Source organism: Phocoena sinus, chromosome 10 (genome assembly GCF_008692025.1).
Source record: "Phocoena sinus isolate mPhoSin1 chromosome 10, mPhoSin1.pri, whole genome shotgun sequence".
Taxonomy (NCBI): Eukaryota; Metazoa; Chordata; class Mammalia; order Artiodactyla; family Phocoenidae; genus Phocoena; species Phocoena sinus.
In genome coordinates this window covers 95935712-95943432 of record NC_045772.1, presented here as the reverse complement: position 1 = coordinate 95943432, position 7721 = coordinate 95935712, and positions in this window count along the sequence as shown.

Genomic DNA, 7721 nt, shown 5'->3' with positions numbered 1-7721 from the left:
ATTTATTTTTGGTCACTCCATGAGGCTTATGGAATCCTAGTTCCTTGACCAGGGATTGAAGCTGGGCCCTCGGCAGTGAGAGCTCAGAGTCCTAACTACTACACCACCAGGGAAGTCCCGGAATAACACTTTAGAAGAACAAAGAAGAGTATAATATTGAAAAACTATAAAGGTATTATATGATGTTTTTCCAAGGGAGTTAGACAGTAAGCATCTTTTCTATTAATTTTTCTCTTAATACGTGACTTAGCGTTATTTTTATTATGGAAAGGCTGAGTTCTTCCTCACAGCCTAGTAAGATAAGGACTGAGAATTGCCATTGGATTTAGCAATGTGGAGATTGTTAGTGATCTCGCGAGGAACAGTTTTGGTGGACTGATGTCGTTGAAAATTGGATTGGCATAGGTTCAAAATAGAAAGGGAGGATATCAGATAAAATATACTTCAAGAAAAGTAGTATTGGGCGTCCCTGGTGGCACAGTGGTTGAGAGTCCGCCTGCCGATGCAGGGGACGCGGGTTCGTGCCCCGGTCCGGGAGGATCCCACATGCTGCGGAGCGGCTGGGCCCGTGGGCCATGGCCGCTGATCCTGCGCGTCCAGAGCCTGTGCTCCGCAACGGGAGAGGCCGCAACAGTGAGAGGCCGGCGTACCGCAAAAAAAAAAGTATTATTGAAAGAGAGTGATAGGGAATTCCCTGGTGGTCCAGTGATTAGGACTCCGCACTTTCACTGACCAGGGCCCAGTTTCAATCCCCGGTCGGGGAGCTAAGGTCCTGCAAGCTGCGCCGTGCAGTCAAAAAAAAAAAAAAAAAAAAAAGATAGGATAATGAAATGATTTTTTTTTTAACGTCTTTATTGGGGTATAATTGCTTTACAATGGTGTGTTAGTTTCTGCTTTATAACAAAGTGAATCAGTTATACATATACATATGTTCCCATATCTCTTCCCTCTTGCGTCTCCCTCCCTCCCACCCTCCCTATCCCACCCCTCCACCAACCTTTATTCTTGACAAATATTTGAGTGGTTTTTGCGCATGGGCCATTTCCTTTTATGAACTATGGTTACCTTGTACCAACTTGTTTAGGCCATCTTGAAATGGATGCTATAATCAATAACTGCTTTATACAATTTATAACCTTCTTTCACGTAACAAAGTCTTACCAAAAGTGATAATATTTTCTCACTATAAAAACATTCTGGATATGATGTGTGATGTTGAATGAAAATGAGTCAAATTATTTGAAATTGTAATCTTCTTGGAGATGGTATAAAATACAGTCGCAAACGCATAGTGAATGCTTAGAATTGCTACAGTTTCCTGGTTCTAATATTTTTTTAGGTGTTTTTTCTGGTTGTTTCAGAAAATACTGATACAGATACTGCTGTACTCTGGCGCTTAGAACATTGGTCTAAGAGAGTAGACCTTAAAAGTTCTCATTACAAGAAAAAAATTTGTACCTACGTATGGGGATGGATGGTAACTAGACTCGTTGTGGTGATCATTTTGCAATATACACTGTTGGGGCTCAGGGCAGGCTATCCCCTAATATTCCCCAATGGCATGTTCATTATTTTGAATTAAAGTTGCTTAAGACATGACCAATGCGAGAGGGACACTCTGACCCTCCGCTCTTTCTCTCTGAAAGCGGGAAATAAATCTCTCCTTTGAAAGGTTCGCTCCCCACCCTTATTGCCAGAGATAGGGAATTCAGGCCAAGAAGCCTGTTAACGTCTTTGCTTTACTTCCTCAAGTCTAAACTCCATTTAGATTCGTCACTAACTGAGCACCCCAAACTTAGGTTTCTTTATCATATCAATTCCTCACAAATTTATTGTTTGTCTAAAAAGTAGAAAAGCTGGCTGCTTTGGCCACTTGTTAAGTCCTATTTCTATGAAACCTCCAGGCACACGAATTAAAATGTTTCTTTTTCTCCTGTTAATATTTCTTGTGTCAATTTTATTATTAGTCTGGCCACAAGAACCCAAGGGGCAGAGGGGGAAATTTCCCCCTCCCCGATAATACAAATATCCAATCGTTCTGTTGTACACCTGAAACTAATATGTTATATGTCAGTTGTACCTCAATTTAAAAAATTAATTAAAAAAAAAGAACAGCGTCTATAACAAATAGCAATGTTTAATAAATATTCATTCAACACATGAGTGCATTTATGGCATTAATCATTACGTGGGTTTGGTCATGTTCTCCCTGTACGTTTTGGAATAGAATATTGGGGTTTGTATTTTTTCTCATACTTCTTTTTTGATCCCGCCCCGTCTTCCTGCTGATGCACGGAATCAATATGAATGAGACGGGTAATGCTTTCAGTTAAAAGCCCGTAACAGCAGATCTCTTTTCTGCTTGTCCTCAGCCATTTGTACCTTTATCACAATACCTAATCACACTCTGCCCAAAACGTTTGCGTGTTTCCTTCACTACTTGGGGTCAGAACCACTATGAGTCACTTGTCAAACAAGTGTCATTTATCAGGCATATCTATGTACATCTAATTACCATTGTACGTGGATTTCCATCTGAACTACACACAATTGAACATGCCTAGGCAACCACTCCCTTGTCCTGGAAGATATGGTGAGGAGAAGGAAACTTCCCAAGGTTCTAAAACAGGAAATTGGTGATCCCAGAGCGCTGGGAAGAGGTGTGACCCATCAAGTGAGCTTCATGCCGCCTTTGGTGGCTTTGCCCAAAGCAGACTTGTCTAATCTGTGGTTCAGAACCCAGAGTTCCAGGATTCTAGCCTTCCCGAAAGGTAATAAGACAAATACATGATCTATTTTCATATTTCAAAAAGGTTACTTTTACTGACTGGTAATTATTTATTTCCATAGATGCTACTCTTATTCTTCCCAAATAGAAATATTTATTATTTTTACATGATAATAGATGCGCTAAAAAGATTCCAGTAATAGAAAGTGAAAATTCCCTCAAAATTTTCCTTCCTAAAGATAAACACTGCTTTTTGGTATACATCTATCTTTACCACATTTTATTTATGTCTGTATATTACATAAATAGAATCACCTTAACTTGTAAAATAATTTGCCTTTTTACCTTAATAAGCAATGGAATTTTTTCCGCATGCATTTAATCTGCCTCATCCTTTTTTTTTTTTTTTTGTGGCTGCATAAATACTACAGTATTTGGATATATCAGGACATGTTTAAGCAAAGTCCTGTTGGTGGACATTTAAACTTAAACATTTTTTTTTTCTATCTATTACCAGCAATGCTGCAGTGAGTATCGTTGTGTGGTTGTCTGAATAATGCCTTACATAAATTCCTAGAAATGCTCAAGGATATTCATATTTTATATTTCCATGCACATAACTGACATTTGTTGCATATATTCTATGAGCTAGAAAAAAAAACATATCAGATGATTACCTAATTAAATCCTCACAGCAAACCTTAATGCACTTTAAATTTATTTTGGTCTTGATATCAAATACTTGCTGTCCCCTGGGATAAGCCAGTTGATAAAGTGAAACATTTTTACACAATACATAGTAGCTGATATTACATTCCAAGTTTTTTTCCTTTGTGAACTGGTTTCATAATCTGAATATAATCAATGTCTTAGCAATTGAGATAGAATATATGAAATTACTAACACACACACACATTTATGTAGAGAGATCTGTAGTTACAATATACACCAAATTCTAAAGTTACTTGTGCATGAGAGCTGGAGAGGGGTAATAGACAGACATGATGGAAGAAATTGCATTAAAAAAAAAAACAATACATCCTTCAGAATTTCATTTTTTTTTAACATTGTGCAATAAACATGGATTTTTCTTTTCAAATTTCAAAACAGATGTCTGAATTATGAAAGTTTTAAAAATCAAGTCATAAGAAATTCCTTTATTAGTAAATTAATTGAAATTCTTTAATATGGAGTTTTTATTATTAACTTAAAAACATATCCCTACTACTGTTTCTTGGGGTGGTGCACCAAATCTAAAATATAGGTGACCCAAACAATGAAGCAGGACTCTATCAATTTTCCACCACCCAAGCTAAAAAGCAATTATTATTTCTCTGTCCTAAATAATTCATCATTTATCCACTCATCTGAAATGCAAACTCTGGGTATATACTTGTAACCTACAATAATTTTTTTTTGGTATATTGTGGCATGTATTTTTAAATCCCAATAGAATAAATTGTTCATATGATTTTTTGGCTTGCTTTTTAAACTTAATATTAAAGTGAACTCAGTCAAATATGCAGTTTCCTTATATATTTGGTAGTATTCATGGGCACTCTACCTTGTAAAATTAACTTTACAACCGTGTATCTGCAGCAGCTCTACACTCATTACTATGTAGCAGAAACTGTTGGTTTTCCACTCATACCCTATTGATTTAACTTCTCCTAAATGCCAGACTTTTTTTAAATTGAGGTATAGTTGATTTACAATATTATATGTTTCAAGTGTACAACAAAGTGATTCACAATTTTTAAATATTATACTCCATTTATAGTTATTAGAAAATATTGGCTATATTCCATGTGCTGTACAATATATCCTTGTAGCTTTATTTTTTTTTTTCCTGGCCGTGCTGTACGGCTTGTGGGATCTTAGCTCCCAGGCCAAGGATCCAACCCGTGCCCCCCACAGTGGAAGGGTGGACCCCTAACCACTGGACCACCAGTGAAGTCCCCTTATTTATTTTACTTCAATAAATAGTAGTTTGTACTTCTTAATCCCCTATCCCTATCTTCCCCCTCCCCACTTCCCTCTCCCCAGTGGTAACCACTACTTTGTTCTCTGTATCTGTGAGTCTGTTTTGTTATATTCATTTGTTTGTTTTATTTTTTAGATTCCACATATAAAGGATAATATACAGTATTTGTCTTTCTCTGTCTGACTTATTTCACAAACATGATACCCTCCAGGTCCATATATGTTGTCCCAAACGGCAAAATTTTATCTTTTTTTATGGCTGAGTAGTATTCCAATACACACACACACACACACACACACACACACACACACACACACACACACACACACACACACACACACACACACACACATATATAAATCACACATCTTCTTTATCCATTCATCTGTTGATGGATCCTTAGTTTGTTTCCGTATCCTGGCTATTGTAAATAATGCTGCTGTGAACATTGGGGTGCATATATCTTTGTGAATTAGTGTTTTTATTTTCTTCAGATATATACCAGCTGTGGAATTGATGGATCTTATGGCAGTTCTATTTTTAGTTTTTTTAGGAACCTCCATACTGTTCTCCATAGCAGCTGCACCAATTTACATTCCCATCAACAGTGTAGGAGGTCTCCATTTTCTCCACGTCCTCACCAACATTTGTTATTTGTGGTCTTTTTTTTTTATAAATTTATTTTTATTGATTTATTTTTGGCTGTGTTGGGTCTTTGTTGCTGCGCGCGGGCTTTCTCTAGTTGCGGCGAGCGGGGGCTACTCTTCGTTGTTGTGCACGGGCTTCTCATTGCGGTGGCTTCTCTTGTTGCGGAGCATGGGCTCTAGGCGCACAGGCTTCAGTAGCTGTGGCCAGCGGGGTCTAGAGCGCAGGCTCAGTAGTTGTGGCACACGGGCTTAGTTGCTCTGCGGCATGTGGGATCCTGCACTGACAGACGGATTCTTAACCACTGCACCACCAGGGAAGTCCCTATTTGTGGTCTTTTTGATGGTAGCCATTCTGACAGGTGTGACATGATACCTCATTGTGGTTTTGATTTGCATTTCTGTGATGATTGGTGATGCTGAGCATCGCTTCAGTGTGTCTGTTGGCAATCTGTATGCCTTCTTTAAAAAAAAAAATTATTTATTTTTGGCTGCTTCGGGTCTTAGCTGTGGTGTGTGGGCTTCTCTCCCGTTGCAGTGCGCAGGCTTAGTTGCCCCGTGGCATGGGGGGGTCTTAGTTCCCCAACCAGGTCCCATGTCCCCTGCACTGGAAGGCAGATTCTCAACCAGTGGACCACCAGGGAAGTCCCCATCTGTATGCCTTCTTTGGAAAAATGTTCAGGTCTTCTGCCCATTTTTTAACTGGGTTGGGTTTTTTTTTGATACTGAGTTGTATGAGCTGTTATATATTTTGGATATTAACTCCTTATTGGTCAAATAAGTTGCAAATGTTTTATGCCATTCAGTAGGTTGTCTTCTCCTTTTGTTGAAAATCAACAGTCATCAGAAAAAGCTGTGCAAAAGCTTTTAAGTTTGAGTCCCATTTGTTTATTTTTGCTTTTGTTTCCTTCCTAAAGGCCATTGTCTTTTTATCAGGAGGTGAATCTTATTTGATATAAACCAAGTATGCTGATCTCATTTGTCTGGTCAAATTGTTAGTTTAATCATGGGCTTGTATCAATTCTGGATAATATGTGAGGGAAAGTCTGCTGAAAGGCTTCTGAAATTTTTCTGGCTTTTTAATTGTCTGCATGTAAAGCCAATAACAGCAGCAGCTCTCTTGGGAACCAGAGTAACCATAGGCAACATCAGTGATGAGAATTTTGGTCTCTGAATATCATTCCTCAGTAAAAGTAACCAAGGCTCCTTGGAGAAATGGCCAGTTCCAGGGGAATGTGTAAAATGGATCAGAACAGCCAGCTGTCCCTCCAACAATGAACGATATGACGAACATTCTCCCAACAAAAGTACATAGACAACTAACCTGAAGGAACTTTCATTGTCCTAAGACAATACAACTTGAGCATTGAAAAAAGAATGACTGCAAAAGATTGGCCAAACTAGTGTAAAAGTTTGCAAAATTAGCTGCAGAAATCCAGTAGGATTTTTTTCATACCTAAACTGATGCAATTTATTTTATATTTACCTCCTTTTGGCTAAAATAATTATGATTTTCTCAAAAGTGGTTTTTAAGGTTTTTTTTAATTCTATTTTCCAAATTTTCTCAGGTTTATTTAAAAATGAAGATGCCTGGTTTAGCATATGTGCACCTCCTGAAGGAACTGGAGCCGTGTACTTATTGTGACCTTGATCACTGGTTTATTACAAAGAATATAACTCGGGGACAGCCCGATGGAAGAGATGCACAGGGCCAGGTATGGGGGAGAGGTTTGGAGCTTCCATGCTCTCTCCAGGAACATCACCCTCCCAGCACCTCCATATGTTCACCAGCCTGGAACCTCCTCCGGTAGGATTTTTTGTGTGTGTGTGATACGCGGGCCTCTCACTGTTGTGGCCTCTCCCGCTGCGGAGCACAGGCTCCGGACGCGCAGGCTCAGCGGCCATGGCTCACGGGCCCAGCCACTCCGCAGCATGTGGGATCTTCCCGGACCAGGGCACGAACCCGTGTCCCCCGCATCGGCAGGCGGACTCCCAACCACTGCGCCACCAGGGAAGCCCCAGTAGGATTTTTTTGTTGTAAAAATGAATTCAAATTCTTTTCAGGAGACTCTGATTCTCTGATTTTACTGTGCTTGAATATTATCTAGGGTACTTGTTAAAAAGGTGTATTATTGGGTTTCCCTGGTGGCGCACCGGTTAAGAATTCGCCTGCCAATGCAGGGGACACGGGTTCGAGCCCTGGTCCAGGAAGATCCAACATGCCTCAGAGCAACTAAGCCTGTGCGCTACAACTACTGAGCCTGCGCTCTAGAGCCCGCAAGCCACAACTACTGAGCCCGCATGCCTAGAGCCCGTGCTCTGCAACAAGAGAAGCCACTGCAATGAGAAGCCCGCGCACCGCAAC